We start from the raw sequence: 20,776 nt of genomic DNA, 5'->3' as shown, positions 1-20,776 counted from the left end.
CCTAAGGCAAAATATAAACTGAAATCCTTTTTAACTTACCCAGGGGATAAAAACATAAATCCAGTATAAAGAGAAGCAGATATTGCCCAAGAATCAGCAAATGTAGTTTTTTTGAGCTGGTTAATGCCTCTTGCCTTAACTCTTGGTTCTCTAGCCTTTGATTATTCTCAAGAGCTTGGAATACGCAAGCAAGGACTTAGATTCATGAGTTCCATGTAATCTTACCAAAAATAGTTCCTCTGCACTGTGACTTGAAACCCAGAATCGTGGTGTCTCCTGCCTTCCTTCTGCTATGTTGAATCTCTTCTGGTTCCATATAAATCTTAGGATAGTTTCTTCTACTTCTGTGAGGAATGCTCTTGGCATTTTTATTGTAATTGTACTACATCTATACACCAGTTTTAGTAGTATGGCCATTTTGGCAATGTTGGTTCTGCCTGTCTACAAACAAAGGATATCTTTTCATTTTCTGATATCCTCTTTGATTTCCTTTTTCAGAGTATTGCACTTTTGGTCTAGTTGTCTTCCACTTCTTGGTTAGATTAATTGCTATGTATTAAATTTTTCTTTATGCCATTGTGAGTAGTATTATTTCACAATCTTAGTGATTAAAAATATCATGGTTCTCTATCTCTGCCTCTCTCTCTCTTTCTCTCTGTCACACACACACACACACACACACACACACACACACACACACACAGATCAATGGACAGAACAGAAGATGGAGAAACAATACCATAGACACTAAGTCACCTCATCTTTAACAAAGGAACCAAAAGCATACACTTGAGGAAAGATGGCCTCTGTAACACATGATGCTGGGAAGATGGTTACCCAAATGCAGATTAAATCTAGACTCATATTCACAAGCACCAGCATAAAATCAAAATGGATCAAAGACAGATATTAAAACAGAAACATTTAATTCACTGGAAATAGATAAAACTCTTGAAGATGTAAGCATAAGAATGAACTTTCTAAGCAATTCTAATTAACAAGAAATAGCACCAAGAATCAACACATAATATATAAAATTATAAACCTTTTGCACAGTAAAGGGAACAATAGTAGAGTAAAGAGACAACCTACAGAACGGGAAAATTTTCTGGTAGTTACTCCTCAGACAAAGAACTAATAACTATAATTTACAAAGAACTGAAGAAAATCAGAACATGCAGAATAAATGCCCCAATCACAAAGTAGAAGACTAAAATAAATACTTCTCAAAAATACAAATGGCCAATAAATATGGGAAAATATGCTAATATCTCTGAGTACTAGAGACATGCAAATTATCACAATATTCAAGTTCAATCTTACTTTAAAAAGAATGGCTCTCATCAAAAAATTCAAATAATAAATTCTAGCAAGGCTGGGATATCATAGTAGGAATCCTCTCCACTGTTAATGGGATTGTACACTGACACAAACACTATAGAAATTAATATGGAAATTTCTCAGAAAATCAAAGCTAGAAATTCCATTTAACCCAGCTATTGTCCTTCTAGATATCTCCTTGAAAGAGTTAAAACATACTACAATGACACATGTATAGCTATGTTTATAGCAGCAAACACATAACTAAATCTTGAAAGTACCTTATATATCCATTAACTATGACTAGACAAAGAAAATGCGGTACAGCATTTATAAATAATGGAGTACTACTCTGCCAGAAAGAAGAATAAACTTGAGTCATTTGTAGAAAAATGGTTGCATTTTGAGATCATAATTTTAAGTGAAATACATCAGACACACAAGCTTAAATATCACATAACTTCTCTTATATGAGAAAATGAAAGTATAAATTTTAAGAAATAAAAAAAAGATACACAATAAGAAATAGGGAGATGATCTTCTGTAAATGGAAAGAGGATACTGAGACCAAGGAAGGAGAAGAGAATAGGAACAAAAAGAAGTAAGATATGTTAAGCATATGTACCTACTCCCTAAGATGAATATAAACATACGTACTACAAACATGTAATAATAAAAATAAGGGAAAACTTTTAAAGTTTCCTAGGAATCATCTTGTTCTTTTCCACATTCCTGACAACTTACCTTAAAATATCAGATTGCAATATGATGCTCTTACTTCATCAAACTCTCCACTCTGCTTCTTGGGGACCCTGGACCACCCCAATCTTTCCCTCCGCTGACATCTATATCATCCTGCTATGGTTGGTGTTTGGATGTCCTCTCAAAGCCTCATGTGGTCATGAGAGGTAGGCCTTTCAGAGGTGGCTGAATTTAGAGTTTGTGATAGTTCATTGTCTAGTGCTGGCATTGACAATCTGAGTGCTACAACCACCCTAGGACAGGCAGCCTGCATATAATTTTTGGGAGGAAAAGAGGCTTGCTTTCTCCTTTCTGCTCTTGTTGCCACCGCACCACTCTGCCTTGGAGCCCACTGATTATGGACTGAAACCTCTAGAAAGTGTGAGCTAGATAAACTTTTCCTTCCTTAACTTTGTGTGCTGGGTACTTTGTCCCAGCAAAGAGAGAAAAGCCAGACACATCCCAACAATTAGGCTCAAACCCTGTTGGCCGGAACAGTGTCTTCTACTTTATTCTCTCCTCAATCATCTAACCTGTACTTTCCCCTGAAGAAAATAAATACTCAACCAATTCTTTCCAACAAAACAAATTGTCATGACTCTTGTTGAGTAACTAAAACTTAGCCTCACTTTGAAAGATGAAAATAAAATGTTTTGGTGGCATTTCCTTGGTCTCATTGTCAGAAGTAAACAATCTCGTAAAATAAAAATAAACTCAAAGCAAAATAACTCTTGCTTGTGCATTTCTCTAGATGAAAATATAGAAAAGCATCCATTTTGGTAGAAAGTCTAGATTAAGGAGTTACAATGAAAATAAACCTGCAGTATATTCCAAAATGTTTTCTTCCTTATGTTACTGGAACTCATCTATTCTATATCCAAATCATAAATCATTAACTGAAAACCAACATTCAACTTTAAAAATATTTACCTATCAATTTATTCTAAAATTTATTATTTAATTCTACCATCTCCTGAATGGAAATTTATATAAATACAATGAGGGTGTGGAAAAAGGCCTTGAAGACACATACACACACTAAAAGACAATTACCTTGATTTATCATGAAAATGCTAAAACATAATGAACTACAACTTAGCCAGAGAAATTCCTTAAATAGACAGAAAGAGCATGCTCTAGGCATCTGATCTGAATTCTGATATGGATTAAGATATTAAGTCAGTTTAGTTCCAGCCATATTTAGTTGGCTGGAAAATGCAATGTAATTATGTGATCTGCTTTATCTATATGAACTATGTGTACTGTGTGTACTATGTGTAAGCCTGCTCTCAAGTTCTAAACTTGTCACGCTTGCTTATTGCCTAATAGTATTGCTAGGAAAAAAAAATAAGAATTTGTGCTATGAGAGTGTCTTGCTTGGAAAGCTCTCATCTGGTTAATGAACAATTAGTATAAACACAGCTTCAGATGGTATTCATGTCTTACAGAGCCTTAGATGCTAATTTGCTCTGTTTACTCATTCATTTAAAACATACATTTAGTTTAAGCAAACAAACATGACTTCATCTCACGTTTTGCACTTGGCTATATTTAATCTAGTTTGATGAAGAATAGATGTAAGTAGGTAGTAGCATAAAGTATGAATGGTGAATTAAACACTTTCAGCACTGAAAGGTTTGTACTTCGTTTAACTAATTCCTCTCAAAGCAGACAATCACTCCTTACATTCTGTTATTGCCACGTCAGATTTAGGAGATTACAGTGAAAGGGAAAAACTGTACAAGAGAAACTGCTCGCTTTAAAACTTTGCTCTTTTGAAACTGCCTAGCTCTGTAACTACTTCATGGATTTGTAATTACTTTCTTAACCCCAGTAACCATGAGCGTGTAACCAAACACAGGATGTCTGATTGTGCCATTGTACCAAGCTTCATACACTGATGATCATTAATCTAATCTTGTAACTGATCTCAATCTGATAGCTAAACAGAAGAACTGCCAGGTTGTTCTGTCTTGCCTTTGTACCTCATTTGTCCCTCCTGTTTGTGCATCATATAAAAGCCCTAGACTACCATAGATGAGGGCCTGATATTCTGGGAATGACCCCAATCAGTGCCTGTCAAGGTAAATAAATCTGGCTCCAAATCCTGGGTGTTGTTTCAGTGTTTCTGCTTGCTGTTGCATCAGTAGTCTCAGGAGCATCAAAATCAAAATACCTCATCTAATCTACAGTATTCTGAGTTTACAGCTGGAGTTCAGTGGGGTCAGTGTAAGCAGCATCTGGCCAGAAATGAGACCACTGTACTTTTTCCCAATTTTACACATTAATGCAAACAGGTATTGTCACTGTCTCCCCATATTTTTTCTATTTTGATCTTTCAACAAAGCAATAATAATAAATAAATTGAAAGATCCAGACATGGTGGCACATCCTGTAATCTCAGCACTCAAGAAGCTGAGTGAGTTTGAGGCCAGCCAGGACTACAAAGTAAATTCAAGACCAGCCTGAACTACATAGTGAAACTTTGTCTCAAGGAGAATAGAAAAACAAAAAATAAAGTGAAAATTATTCAAAGTTTAGATCAAAGTAACAAAGAGTCCATAAGCACTGAAACTAAAAGTTCAAATGAATAAAAATGTCAACACAGCTACATTTAATAACTGATTATAATGTTATTTATTTTAAGTAAACAAATTATGTATAATTGCATTTCTTTATTAAGCAATGTTGAAACAATACAGACAGACCTAAGTTCCTTTTGACAAGCTCTCCACACCTAGAAGTCATCCCTACTTGAGACATAACAAAAATTATTAATCAGTATGTAGAATTTATTCTCTTTGCTAATTATTGCCCCACATTTATAGTAGTGGAAAAATAAAAACAATGTGCATTGTTTTAGGAACTGAAAAACCAAATATGAAATATACACCCTAGGAATTCTCAACAGAAATGGCACTGAATATTAAAGGTCTATAATAACCAAAATGGAGTAGGAGAAGATTCTAAGATTCACAAGGGAATTAAAAACAAATACAAAAAACAGTTGCAAATCTGGCATTGTATTAGTCAAAATAATGATCTTCAATATATCAGGTTCTAATCTTTGGAATCTGTATTACATTATTAGAAAAAAGAGTGCTTGCATATGTGACTAATTGCAGCTCTTTAGATGGAAATGTTATTCTGGATTGTTTGTGTGAGCCTTAAATATAGTCACATGCTTCATTATAAGAGATAATTAGGGAGTGATTTGACACAGGCACACAGGAGAAGACAATATGAAAGCAGCAGAGATGTTCAGCCTGGAGGGATGTGGCCATGAGCCAAGGTATAATGACAACCTCCAGAAGCTGGAACAGACAAAGAATGGATTCTTCTGTATACAGCTCCTTCAGAAGGAAGAAATCCTACTGGCATCTTGTTTTTAACATAGTGATACTTATTTGGGACTTCTGGCCTCCAGAACTGAGAGGGAATAGTTTTATGTTGTTCTAATTTGAGTTTGTTCTAATTTGTTACAGTAGCCCTACATATGATATCAAATGCATTCAAAAAAGACCAATACTGTGTATTTTCTATAAACTACCACAATTTAAATTTCAAGAAGTTTAAAGTTTAGTAAATGAAAGCTTTATTAGGTTATTTCTATTATGGAAGCTTGAAGTATTTCATATTTAAAAATTTAAAGTGGCCATAATTGCTCCAGCTCATTTGTTACAGAAAGTGTTAAACACACCTCAACCCCATTCTCTCTTCCTCCTACACTAAAGCTAACCACTATCTTCAAATAGGTAGATATTTTTTCCATGCATAATTTTATTCACAAATATGTAACATCTTTATGTAAGCATATTGTACTATATGTTTTATTCTGGAAGTTATATTTCCCTTCAATATTGAGGTTAAGGATTATCCATGTTGACGTCTACTGCATTAGTTCACTTGTTTTCCTTTGATGTATTTTATTACATTAATAATCTATAATGTGTTCGTTCCCTTATTGACCAATGTTCCTTTTTTCTACAACCTTTTGCTGTAACAGTGAATACTATGGCACAGATCTCCTGGTACATAAGTGCAAGAATTTCCTACAATATATATTTAGATGTAGAATGACCAGATCTTGGGCTGCACATGTCTTTAACCTTACCCAACATGACTAAACTGCTCTTCAAGGCAACCAGGACGGCCTTACCATTCCATTCAGTTTGACTAAATCTTACAGAAATTTCCTCCTGACTGCAGTCCTCTGACTTGTCCTTTCTTAGGGCATTTACTTTAGAAAATTTGTACTTGCAAATTCTTTCTCTGCCCCTTACAGAGGTAAATCTTCTTAAAATCTTGGCAAGATGATCCTTCCAGTGCACTCTGTCCTGTGGCAGAATACAGTCCTCTTCTCCACTGTCCATCTTTAATAACAGCTTAGAACTTTTTACTCCATGATTTACATAAATTTTATCAAAAACTGAAATAGTTCAGTAATATCGAGCCCAAAATGAATAATACAAATAGATAGGAACTATGAAAAATTAAGCCACAGCCAGAAGAGTAATTTATTCTCTCAATTTTCCCAGTAGTTGAACAAGCACTGAATTTTTTTTAGCTCAGCAAACAAAGTTGTTTATCATTTTTCTCAAGGTCACAAGAAACTGTAATTTCTTTGTATTTATCAAGACACAAAGCCTTAGAAGATTTCTTGAGAACAGTTTCAAAGATATTCATAACTTTTAAGGCTGATTGGAAAGCCAAGTAACTGCTAATGCTCTATCTACGTGAAACTGAGTCCTTAACAGTAGAAACCAGCCTTATGGCTGCCAATGTCTTCCCCATGCCCACCAGGCATGGGCACTGGCACATAGGCCACAGGACTCTATATCTTTCTGTGCCACATTAACTCTCTGAGAACTGTTTCCTCAGATGTAAATAGGTATTTACATGGCCATTTCCACAGGTTCAGTTACAGTAAGACAGATGAAACCCTGAACATCATAAAATTCATAAACTCCAACAGGGTAGCCAATGTAGCTAGTAGATTAGGACCACTATTATAGCTAGTTACCTCTTCATCAACTGATCTCAAATTTTGATCTTAAAATCTCCACAAAAATCATTACTGTAGTCAGGTATGGTGTACACCTGTAATTCCATCACTCAAAAGGTGGAGGCAGAGCAGCTTGGAGAAAGCCAGTGAGCCCAGTGAGGGCTTGGAAAAGAAGCCATACAGAGAGTGAACCACTTCTCCATGCATCTCCATCACTCCAGGAACCCTGAATTGGAGGAACCCAGGTGCCTAATCCAACCCAGGACATTGAGGGACTGGCAGCCAGTGTAGGAAGCTCATAAGATGCAGCAGTGGGCTTATTTGGAATAACACAGGAAGATGTCAAGATGAGCAAAATACAATCTCAGACCTCCAGCCCACACAGAACAAGTTCAGGAGACACAGACATAGGAGAAATTAGACATCTTATATCTGAAATTCTGGAAAAGATAACAACTGAAGTAAAGGAGCAATTTAGTTTTTGTATATTTTGGTCAATTTTATACGCCTATGTCTGATGGTCTGAACAACTATTTTGAAAATAACAAGAGGCATTATGGTAGCCATTGTTAATTTCTTATCATCTTGCTTTGAAGTCCTGAATCATTTTCATTATTTTGTTTGGTTTGGTTTTATTCTGTTTCATTTTGTTTGATTTTATTATGTCTGACATTTTAGGCAGCTACTTGGAAGACAATAAGATATATTATGGTAGCCATTGTTGATTTCCTTTTATCTTGTTTTGAAGTCCTGTATCATTTTCATTGTTTTGTTTTGACTGACTTTATTCTGTTTTGTTTGGTTCTATTCTTTTTAAAATAAAAAATAAAAGTTAAAAAACGGCTGAGGCAGGAAGACTTGGTGAGTTTGAGGCTTGGTGAGTAGCCCAAGTTGGGCTACATAGTAAGTTGAAGCAAAACGCTGTCTCAAAGAAAACATTATTATTATAATTGTGCTAGTATCCTATGATTGTTGCAACAAACACCACAGACTTATTGGTCTTAAGGAATGTAAATACAAAATATTGAAGTTTCAGAGCTGTGAAATCTGAGCTAGGTCTCATCAGCCTAGTCAAGGTGTTTGCATGGTTATGTTTTACCTGAAAGCTTACCAGAGAACTGTTTTGTTGTCTATCCCAGTTTCTAGGAACCACTTGAATTTCTTGGCTACTGATCCCCTACCATCTTTAAAGCAGCAAAAGCCATTTAAGTCTTTCTCAAACAGCATTCATTCCCACAATGTCTCCTCTCCCTTTTGTACATTTCCAAATGGGTTTTGGAAAAGCCAGTGGAATTTGGGCACTGAAAAAAATCTAAGATAATCACCTATTTTAAGATCACTTGATTAGCAAACCTAATTCTATCTGTAATCTTAATTATCCATTGTACAATAATAAAATTTCACAGATTCTAAGAATTAAAGCATGGACAGATTTTGGAAGCTATCATTCTGGACACAATAGTAATACTAAGTTTTAGCAACCCAAGAGTAACTTGTAGTTTCTTTTGTTATAAATATACTTAAAAATCATCTCATAGGAAGTTAAAGGTCTTACAAGTGATTTTTCTTCTTTGAATAGCATTTAAAATTTTCCTCATAACTTTCTCTGGCAATAAGACATGAAGATTTAGTAAGATTGTCTTCTGATTGCATTAAACTACATGACGTGACAGTTGTTTCAATAAATTGGCTTAATAAGGCTCATACTCAGATATTCCCCCAAAGCTTCATATACTTTGTCTTAGTTACTTTTCTCTCGTTGCTGCACAAAATATCTGACACCCAAAATTAAGGAAGGAAAGGTTTAAATAGCTCACAGTTTGTGGAAGTTCAGTCCGTCATTAGCTGGTTCCAAGGCAGGGTGGCATGGCCCTGGGAAAACACTTTAAAGAGGCAGAATACAGCAGAAGCAGCAAGAACAAAAGGGAAGCAAGCTTCTTTCTAGCCCTCGTGTTGTGAGCAGGCTATTGCCATCTAGGTGAGTCTATAAAGCACTCACATCATCTCTGTGCCCTCCTCTTGCACAGGATGAGAATGTTTACAAAATAAGGACCCTGGTCCCCTGCCAAGTCACTTAGTCAAACTTCTAAACTTCTCAAATTGACACAATGCATCAACATAACACATTTATGAGTGAAGCTTTTGAGCAGTAGATGGATAATGGGTTTGTGATACTTACTGGATTGTGGGTATGTGATATTGTATTAGTCTACTGCTTTGTTTAGCATAGGTGTGACTGAGTGGATTTACAGATGCCAGAAACTCTGGATCTGGGTGGTACCAACCAACAGGCTTTCAGACACAGAGTGATAAAAAGGGAAAGAAGGAGGGCTCATTGCCTGCTGACGACCCTGCCACAAACTGTTTCTCCTCTGTTATGCCCCTGTGCCATGCCACCCTGCCTTAGAGCCAGCTTACTATAGGCAGAAATCTCTAAAAACTGAACTAAAATAAATTTTTCTACCATTAATGTGTAGGTTTTGGGTACTTTGCCCCAGGACAAGGAAGTAACTAAGGTATAAGGGTTGATACACTAATTCATGTTGTATGGTATTTGAGAATATGTCAGAATGTCAACTATTAGATGAACAGATGTCAAAGCTTTTCATTTGTTCTAAGAGCATTGTGCATTGGTCTTCTTTCTTGTTACTAGGAAAAAATATTTGACACTCACAAGATAAAGGAAGAGAGATTTGTATCATAAACAGATTTTAGTCTGTGTTCAGCTAGTTTCCATCACTGTGGGTCTGAAATGGGGTTGAACATTGTGGCAGAAAGGTATGGGGATTTAAAGCTGCTCACTTTATGGTGGCCAGGAAGCAGAGAACAGGGAAAGAGCACAGGCAAAAGATAGACAAGAGGCATGGCCCCAGTGAGCCACTTCCTACAACTGAGCCATGCCTCTCCACAACATACTGAGCTTTGAAGATTAGAGGACTAGCTCACTAATGAGCACAATGCCCCCATAATCTAATCATTTCTGAGTCTTCATGAAGTCAAGTTGATGATTAAGATTAATTGGCAAGCTCTTGGCCAGCGGGGTGAATAGAAACCGCAACCCAGGGGGTTGCTATCACCACCACCACGCAAAAGCCCGCTGTGTGGCTCCCACCACACCAAGATGAGCTGTGGGATAGTGCTAGCAATTCAGACCTGAAAGTGGAGGCCAAAAAAGAGAGAAATATCTGAAAAAATCAAGCAGAAGATTGAGCTACTGATTCAGTTAACTAAGAAGTTATCCTTTTCAGAAAGGCTGCAGCCACATTGGAAAGCTCCTTTAGTCCCCCCCCACTACCCCCTTCCACCCCCACTTCCACCACCACCACCACCACCACCACTACCAGACCCCACTCCACCAGAGCCAAAGGAGGAGATCCTGGGATCAGACAATGAGGACAGGGAGACCCTGCAGATAACTGTAAAGGTGGCTATTTTACAGTGAAAACTGGAGAGCTCTTCAATGGTTGATATCATGTCATTAGAAAGCCAGGATGGGGGCACTTCTCTACTGTCTGTCAGTGCCAGGATATTCAGGGGGAAAGATTTGTTGCAATGAAAGTTGTAAAAAGTGCTCAGCATTACACCAAGACAGCCTTGGATGAAATAAAATTGCTCAAATGTGTTCAAGAAAGGGACCTCAGTGACCCAAACAAAGGCAAGGTGGTCCAGCTCATTGATGACTTCAAAATTTCAGGCATGAATGGAATACACGTGTGCATAGTCTTTGAAGTGCTTGACCACCATCCCCTCAAGTGGATCATCACCTCCAACCATCAGGGTCTCCTATACACTGTGTGAAGAGTATCATTTGACAGTTAGATTATCTACACAGTAAGAGGAAGATTATGATATCAAGCTGGAAAACAACCTGATGTGTGTGGATGGTGCATTCTAGTGCAGAATGGCAACTAAGGCCATGGAGTGACGGAAAGCAGGCACTCCTCCTCCTTTGAGGTCTGCAGTGAGTACACAGTAAAAGCCTATAAGAAAAATGCCTACAAACAAGAAGAAAAAGCTGAAGAAGAAACAGAAGAGGCAGGCTGAGTTATTGGGATAAATGCCTGCAGGAGTTACAAGAATTGGCATGAGAAGCTAAAGGAAAATAACAGAGGAGAACATCAGCTCAGCTGTACCTTCCAATGAGCAAGATGATGAATTCCTCTCAGAGGCCAAACTAAGAGCAGCAGGATTAGAGGAGACCATCAAGGAACAGACCACAAAGGACAGTGTCAAAGACCAGGAAGAGAAAGAAGATATCGAGAAAGAAAATGCTGAGAAAGACGAAGGTGATGTCGAGCAGGAACTTGTGAACTTAAGTCCTAGATGGATAGAGTCACCCAAAACAAACGGCCACACTGAGAACGACCTATTCTGACTGGAACAGCAGCTGGAAGATGAAGAGAATAATGACTATGACTGTCCAAATCCCAAAGGCTAGGACCTCAATGAACCAAGTGCAGAAAATAATTATACGTACAGCAGCTCCTATGAACAACTCAGTGGTGAATTGCCACATGGACAGCTGTAAGATTCCAGAGTCCTGGTTTCCAGAGTTTTCTACCTCTTTGTTTTCTAGGCCTTTAAAACCTGTGACCTGTGGCTCTGTACTTTCTAAGGGATCACGACTTATCAAGGAGGAGGAATGCAGTCCGTCCTATGACAGAAGCAAGATGGTTTCAGCCTCCAGTACTAGAGATTTGCCAAAAACAAAAACCAGGGCAGATGACTTGTTGGTGAACCCCCTGAATCCTAGAAATGCAGATAAAATTAAAATAAAAACTTCTGACCTCCTGGGAAATGTTTATTGGATGCACAAACACTTCACCAAGCATATCCAAAGGCATCAGTATAGATCCATAGAGGTGTTGATGGGAGCAGGTTACACACTCCTGCAGGCATTTGGAGCATAGCATGCATTGCATTTGAGCTGGCAGCTGGAAACTGTTTGAACCACATTCTGGAAAAGACTATTTCTGGGATGAAGACCACATAGCACACATCATAGAGCACTTTGTTCTATCTGGAAAATATTCTCAGGAATTCTTCAATTGCAGAGATCACGTAGCACTAATCATTGAACTGCTGGGGAAAGTCCCTCAAAAATACATTATGCTGGGGAAGTAGTCCTAGGAGTTTTTCACCAGAAAGGAGAACTGCGGCACATCACCAAGTTGAAGCTCTGGTGCCTCTTTGATGTACTTGTGAAAAAGTAAGGGGCTACACAGAGACACTGCATGGTTTATGAATCTCCTCATCCTGATGTTAGAAATGGTTCCAGAAAAACAAGCCTCTGATGGCAAATGCCTTCAGTATTCTTGGTTGAAGTCTTAGCAAATCTACAAATACACCATTCTAAGCAAACAAGAGTTTCCCAGTACTAAACGGTGACTCTCTTTCTTTAACAGGATTACAGAAGATTCATCCTCAGACCTTTATTTTGCTTTGAGGTACAGTTGCCTATACTTTGCTTTTTGTGCCCTGTGATCTCAGGGAAGGGTAGTCTTTTTATCTTCAGCTAAGTAGCTGACCATTTTCTTCTAGAAATAGTAACATGTCTCCAAGCATTGTCTCTTGTGTTATGTGGCCTTCAAATGTCATTTTTATTTCAAATGAAAAATTGTTTCCCCTATGTGTTTTGGCAGGATTTGTAACTATTTATGAAGAAATATTTTAGCTGAGTCCTATATAATTTACAGTCTTAAGAAACTATCAAGGTGGAACCAAGAAGTAGCAAAGAAACGTACAATTTTATCTTCTGACAAAGGGACATCGTTCTTATATTATAGCATATGTAAATGCACCTTTGTAAATATCAATTTCCATTAACTATGGGGCAAGGACTTAAGTTTCAGCAGCTAGCATTGCATGCGGCAGACACACTGCTGCGCGGGGTCACATGACCATATTTGTCTAAACACAGGCATGGCATATACAGTTGCAGTACAGTGAGCAGAATACTCCTCACAGCTCAGAGGTGACAGGGATCATGTCCATTATAGTTTGATGTGTGCTAGTTGGGTTTTACCAGCTTTCTCATCATCTTTCCGTGAATGAGAAAATGATTTTTTCCTCTGTAGGTTGCACATTGTTTTTCTTTACACATTTCCTCAAAATTAACTGTAAAATCAGGGACACAAACCATTATTACTAGGCAATATAATTTTAGAATGTAATATATAAAGGTATAGTTAGCCTCTTTCAGAAGTCAGTGAATTGAATGTCTTTTTATTTTAAATTTCATGTTCATTAAGGTGCCTCATTTTTCTTGACTTTGTCCATTAATATGTATCCATATGCCTTTGCAATAACTAGATTGTAAAAAGCTAAAAAGTACTATAAAAATAACCTGTTGTGCCAGTAAAGATGGCAAATAGATAAGAGCAGATTCCAGAGGCTCCCTGAGACAGACAATTCAGATGCCAAAATAATGCAGCATGGGGAGTCCCGGACAGAGGGACATGGATCCTACTGACCCAGGAAGAAACTAAAGCGAAAAGAACCAGATGTGCAGTCCTGGGGTACTATTGAGGCAGCTAAGATTCTGTGATCTAGCACGCCTGGATTCCTGCTGTTTCAACTCACTGGAACCGCAGTCACACTGCAGTCAGAGGTTGGAGAGCCCAATGGAGACTGGAGCCAGCAAGGGAGCTGCATCGACCTGCGGTGAGTGCTGGGAATAAAACCCTTCCACGGGAAAGGGGCACCAATGGGATGACATTTTGGAATTGGGCAGGACTGGTAAGAACAAGGAACAGCAGTGACTTCAGTTAGTTGTTCATTTCCCAGACGAGATCTGTGGGGTATGCTTGGCCTGGGTCACACCCTTGACTGAGACCCAATCAGCTGTCCCAAACTAATTCCCTATGCATGGCACACACTAACACAGTGAAGGCCTCAGCAGGTTGACTGACCTGGAGGGGAGGAGCCAGCATACGCTGCCTCTGTTTGCACTTCAATAACACACCGGAGTGGGCAGGATCACCAAGCTAGTGCACTTCAGAAGAATCATAACCAACAAGGAAAGGGACTGGGACCTCCTCTATATGTCTATATGGAAGAAACCAAAAACATGAGAAGAGGAAGCAACAAGAATAAGTCCCCAGCCCCCAACCCTGAGAACATTCATCCAGGAGAGGTAAATACAAAAGAGATTGAGTACAGCAAACATGCAATATCAGACACTGCATCATTGGACATAAAGAGATATCTTCGGGACCTCACAGACAAGTTCAAAAGTGAAATATTTAATCAAGTAAAGCAAGATATAAGTAGATAATAAAAGAAATGCTAAGAACCTCTCAAGGAAACACAGATGGAAGAGTGAAGGAACATAAAGGAGAGAAGCGTTTGATGAAAAATATAAAGAAAACATAGAATACAGGAAGCAGGTTCAAATAGATTACTAAGAAATAAAAAAACTCGACTGAAAGCTGGCAAAACTGCTTGAAAGAAACTAAGGATAGATTATCCAAACTGGAAGACAGGTTTGCAATGTGGGATCATGAAAGGAAATATTTCTTAAAAATAAGAAGGAAACAGGTGGTAACAATACAAAAGCTAGAAGATGACAAAAGGATCAATAAATTAAGAATAAACAATGTGAATGAAGAAGCAGGGATACAAACAAAGGAACTACAAAGGCTTTTCACAGAAATAATTAAGGAAAACTTCCCAAGCATAGTAAAAGGAAATGATATTCAGATATATGAGGCATACAGAACTCCAGCACCTACAACCAAAACAGAGCTACACCAGGCAAATAATAATCAAGATCCCAGACATTCAGTATAAGAACAGAATATTAAAAGCTGTTAAGAGAAAAGAAACAAATCACCTATTAAGGCAAACCCATCAAAATCACCACAGACTTCTCAACACAGACCATCAAATCAAGAAGAGCTTGAAATAAAGTATTCCAAGCCCTGAAAGAAAATAACTTCCAGCCCAGACAGATATACCTTGAAAATCTGTCTCTAGAAATTAATGGAGAAACAAGATGCTTCCAAGACAAAGAGGAACTGGGGGAATAAATGACCACCAATCCAACTCTACAGAGAATACTGCAGGGCATTCTAGAGAGAGAGAAAAGTTCCAGGATTCCAGGAACAGTGGCAGAGAGGCCTCAATGAATGGAGCAGAAAGCGGAATGAAGAAGAAAAGGGCACAACAGAAATGAGGCAAAGAAAGTTGGCTATAACCTCTAATGTGGATGGCCTTAACACACACACACACACACACACACACACACACAAAGAGAGAAACACAGGCAGAGTAGATCAGGAGGTAGGGTCCACCAAGATGCTATTTATAGGAAATATAATTAATCTGGAAAAGGGTTTATGGACCAAAATTCAAATATAAAAAAAATGCACTATGTGACAGGGAACCAGAGAGTAATGGGGGCAACTCGACCAGCACCTGTAGATAGGGTGGAAAGCCAGGCTTTAATAGGTAAAGGAATACAACTAGAGATCAAGTCCAGGAGGGAAAAGGTTCAGAACCACTTAGGTAAATAGCAGGTTGCCCCCCCCAATCAAAAACTGAGGGTGTTGGTGAGACCCAAAAATGTACAGTACACCCTGGGAGAGTGAAAGGGGAGGAATAGTCTTTTAAAAGATGGAAGAAGATATTATTAATAGTGTATCAGGATTTAAAACTCATATTACTCACAACACTCTGCTGAGATAGATTTTATTCTGTCCCAGTTTGTCTACTTGCACCACATCTGAGGGCACAGACAGCTACCCCAAAAATAACAGGATAATACAGTAATCATCTTTAATTTCCTATTACCTTAATCTGGAGCCCTGTATAACTTACACTGTTTCATCATGACTGATCTTAGTTAAATCTGCTTTGTGTGATTGCTGTTTGGTATCGGCAGATTTTATTCAGAACTGAAGATGACAAGATTCACTATGATACCCATTCTGGTTTGATTACTACCTGTTTTTGAAGTTTTATACTATCTACAAAATTGTGTTTTTAATTAATATTGTTATGTACTGCTATATTCAAATATACTATATCTGATGATATAGCCAATTCTATTGAAGATAACAAAAGACGACACAGTAACCATGGTAGAAGTCCTTGTACATGGTTTTATATGTCTTTTTCATTTCATGTGTTTACAGGAATATATTTTGTTTAGTCTTGCTTTGTTTTGTTTCTCCCTCTCATATAGAAAGTATATAAATACATATTAAGACTCATACATGTGTAGAACTTATAAAGAGTTTGAGAATTGATCTTATAATGCATAATGAAATGAACAAATACTTTGAAGAAAAAGAGACACTACAGTACCCAGTGCTGACCCTGTAGTGTCATGATGTGAAATCTAGGAATACTATTATTCTTTGTTCAGAGTGATTTTAGTCTGCTTTGGTTTGTTTAATCTCATCATAAATGAAGATATGGATAACTGCATGTATGTTTAAATGTATAGGATTGACAATCATATTTCTAAGTTTTCGTTGGATAGTTGAACAGAACTGTTTGCAGTCTCACTGTTTGAATCCCCACTTTGTATGTTTCACTTTTGTATCTTGAACAACTATTTGTAAGAAGACAATATGTAATCATCAACTAGTGATTTCTTACTGTTTGCTTTTTTCTTTGAAAGTATGTATTATTTCTACCCATTTTCTGTTTTGTTTAGTCTTTCTTTAAGTAAAATGTTAAGAAAAAAATAATCTCTTGTTTGAGGTGCTTGCAGTTGTTTTAAAAATTGAAAAAGTTTCATTTTTTTCCCCCAGAAAAGAAAAAAAATTAAATGGCATACATAGCATACATTTTAAATTTTTTAAAAAATTGCATACGTCCTTTAAAATATTTTTACTTTGTTTAGCTACATATTCATAGGACTCAAAATTGTTAAAAAGGCTAAATAACCTCACTTAGCAGGGATCACACTCGTGCCAAGCACTTAGCAGCCAGGTGCTGTGCCCCTACGCTATATTCCCAGACCTAGCCTCACTTTTAAACTGTAGAATTTTTTTCTCAATGCTTAAAGTTAAAGGGCTGCAGATTTTATATCTTTCAAAGTTAATATAATTTTCATCAATTGAAGTATACAGTTTAATTTCAAACTTTGAAAATAAATGAAATGATAAAGAAATGAAACACCAAATCAATCTGCTTGATCATGGGAATTCCTCAGAATATGTTATTTTTTTCTTTGACATTAACTTTTATTGATTTGGTCATTTTAACAAATCAGTTCCTATTCTCATATCTTCAATTTTATGCTCCACTATTCCTAGGATTAAATTTCTTTAAAGTTTTAATATTAGGCACGTTCTTAGTATTTACTCTGGTGGAAAAATCCATTATAACTATCTTAACCTTAAAATTATTTTTAAGGAAATCATTGGAAAGCCTTTTAAAGAGTCTGAACTTTAAATAGACCTATTTAATCATGTCTTTGATAATGCTATATTTACAAAGTGCTAAAAGTGAGGGCAAAGTGTTCCTCCAATAAAATATTTACTGTTTCTTTACATAGGAAATACTTCCCTAGAGTAGGAGATTCACTATTCTTAAGAAATATATGAATTTAGGTCAACAATTAAAATTTAAACAAGCAACTAAAAATGCAAATAGATTTGAACCAGCTCCTTATTTCTTCATATAATTAATATCACAAAGGTTTCAAAACTTTGTTTTATAGGTTTTCTGCCATTAGATCTCAGTTTGTGGAATATTTAAAAATTAATAACTGAATATTTCTGATTTTTATCTTAATATCCCAAAGATTAATGGCTGTTTACATAGACAGCCTTGTAAAACTAAAGAATGTTCCATTAGATTAAAGCCATTGTGTTAATTGTATCATTATCCTTTATTTTAATATAAAGGTTAATAAAAGATAGATTTAAGAATATTAAATCATAGCTGAGAGGAATATTAGTAGTTCTATTTTTAAAAATAAGCATAAAGTTTTCAATTGCTGTGGATCATAAAACTCTTAACACTGTTGTTTATATCATATTTCTTGACGAACTTGCTGGAGATACCACCTTACCTAAAGAATTAACTTTTATGAGCAATTCATGAGTTATAAGCATTATAAGCATTTTTTCCTAAACTGACATATATTTTATGATTGCAGTTAAGGACTATTTACATGGTACATACAATATTCTAGGATTCAGGCAACTTATGATTTAAAAAGGAAAATATTGTTTCTTTTTCTGTTTTCCTGCTTTTTCTGTTTCCTGCTCAGAAACACAACAGACCACAATAGACTCATTCCTTCAACATGAAACTGAAAGAGTTTTTAAATGATAAGACAGCTTCTTTGCAGTGTTTTCATTTGGTCTGGTAAATGATTTAAATGCTCAATATTACGTGTCTGCTCTAATCACTTTTGGTTGCTGTCAATAGTACAGAGTTGAAAAGGATCAATTATGTATCAATTACTGCTTATCAATTACTGCTTGATGTTTAGCCATTTTCACTCTGACTGCAAAAAGAAAGCTAGTAGCCTGCCTGCTACAAGTGTGCTCCCCTTGCTTTAGAAAGCCCTGTCAAAGTATAAAATGTTGCCTTGTTTCTAATAGTAACAAAAGATGGAATCTTTGGTTTGAAAAATAATACTCATATGATAGTATTTAAGGGCCCAGGATACAGCTCAGCAGCACAGCACCTGCCTGACAAGTACAAGGTCGTGAGCTCAATTCCCAATATCTAAAAATAATAGTACTTTTAATACTATTTAATAGTATTTAATTTAAAGTTAAATTCCATCATCTTCATCTTCTAATTGATTTAATATAATTACAGATGTATTTATCTGCCCACTAATACAGTTACTTTATCAAATAATAATTTGAAAATTATTCCCAAAGCACTGTGATAGTACGTGATTGAATATAAGGCAGAGAAAACAACCTTGTGCTCCAGTATAGGAAGTAAAACATTTGCTGTGTTACGAACACAGGACAGATACTGTAGTACAAGGCTTACGTAGTGAATGCAGCCTGGACAAACATACAACGTACTACGTAAAACAAAAACTGATAAATACCAAAAGAAAGGTCAAAAATACTATAAGAAGTTAAAGGCAGAAATCTGAAAAATCATTGAATAAAATATTCGGATAGTGTGGTCAAAATAAATTACTTTACCTAGCACAGGAATGAGAGTGTGAGAGGGAAACTGCTTAAAGCTTAAACAGCATGCGTGCCTGTTCTGTTATGCAGAGAACAGAGGAAGGTGGAGCTCAAGACAGCAGAAGCACTGAGGACGACAGAATAAGAAGGGGCAGCAGCCCGGCTGGTGCTAGAGCTGCCTCCTAGTGCATTTGAGGGCTTATGGGAAAGTGGAGGTGTTTCTAGTGGAGAGCAGCCCAGGAAGTAACCACTGGCACCCTCAAGATCTTGACTAAGAAGAGCTAACTGGAGGCAGCTATCCTGCTCTCTGGAGGTGGATTTCCAGATGCAAACCTAATGTTACCTCTCAGCTGAACTGGAAGAAAAAGAGGGACCACAACATAATGTGAGCAAGAGCAGGTGTTCTTGTGGCCAGAGGACCATGGCAGCTGGCCCCAGTGATACCTGGGAGTTCACTGAAGAAACCAGCTCTAACCAGTGCAAGTGCGTGAATCATGAATAAGTTAACGGCTATGAAGGCTAACAAAGTGTTGTTTATTGGAATCCAGAGGCCCAGAAACTGATTCTTTATTGCAAAGATTTTAAAATGATCATAATGCACACCTGCTTTTAGCTACCATTTAGCTAAAAATTTTTATCACTTGGAAAATTACTACCTCTGTAATAGAAAATGTGCATCCAACTGAAGAAAAACAAGAAATGATTTCCTAGAGGAGTCCGTCTCTCCCATTCCCTCCCTCACCCATCACTACTCTGACCTTTTTCTCATGTTCATCGGAATTACAGATGTCCTGCTAAATACTCTCTTCCGAGCTGCTGGGACAACACCCTGCACCCTCCATCTGCAGGTGGCAATGCTGAAAATTTAGCCAGACCTCCTCTATGAGTTACATATGAATTAATGCATCAACACTCCTATGCTGCTGTTTCTAAGTCACAAGTTTCTCTCAAATCCTATTAAAACCCCTGTCCCTGACTATACCTTTTTCCCACTAGCAAAGAAGTATTCTCTCTCCTGAACTATTTCTTTTGTATGCCTTATACAAAGGAATGTTGCTTCTTCTCTCATATCTTTAAGGGTGATGAGTTCACAACAGTGTCTTTTTTCACTCCCCGAAGTCCAGTCATTACCACCTCCCTTCATCTGTAAAAATTTCTACCTCCAAATCTGGAACAATTTTTCTTACATCCTACAGTAAGCATTGTGACTTACCTTGTGATAGATAATTGTGACTGCCAGTATCATTGACTTGGGAGACACTGAGGAGATCAATAAAGCACAATTCCAGGCATACCTGGCTGGGTCATGGGGGCACAACCTTGGGGACCATATCCAGTCCCTGACCCCTGGCTCTTTCCCTGTCTCTCCAATTCTTAGTTCCCATGATGGGGACAGTTCTGCTCTACCATATCCTTTTGCAATGAACTGAAACCTCTGCAATTGTGAGCTGAAATAAACCTTTTATCCTTTAAATTGTGCATGTCAGGTACTTTGTGTAGTGACAGAAAAGTAATAACAATATAGAATTCATGCCACCTTCTGCCCTGGCTAATTATACCCCCAATTATTTTTGGTAGCAATGCTTCAACT

General features: G+C 37.2%; 1 long non-coding RNA gene and 1 pseudogene across 1 annotated transcript in view; one reads left to right on the top strand and one right to left on the bottom strand.

Moving 5' to 3' along the window:
• Window positions 1-20,776, bottom strand: part of LOC134470947 (uncharacterized) — a 47,418-nt gene that overhangs the window by 21,473 nt on the left and 5,169 nt on the right. The window lies entirely within an intron of this gene.
• LOC100734077 (SRSF protein kinase 2-like) lies at window positions 10,188-12,397 on the top strand (annotated as a pseudogene).

This window comes from Cavia porcellus, unplaced genomic scaffold (genome assembly GCF_034190915.1).
Source record: "Cavia porcellus strain 051 isolate PalLab524CR breed Dunkin Hartley unplaced genomic scaffold, mCavPor4.1 scaffold_1, whole genome shotgun sequence".
NCBI lineage: Eukaryota > Metazoa > Chordata > Mammalia > Rodentia > Caviidae > Cavia > Cavia porcellus.
The sequence above is the reverse complement of the archived record's forward strand: the minus strand, read 5'-3'. Positions and strand labels throughout refer to the sequence as shown.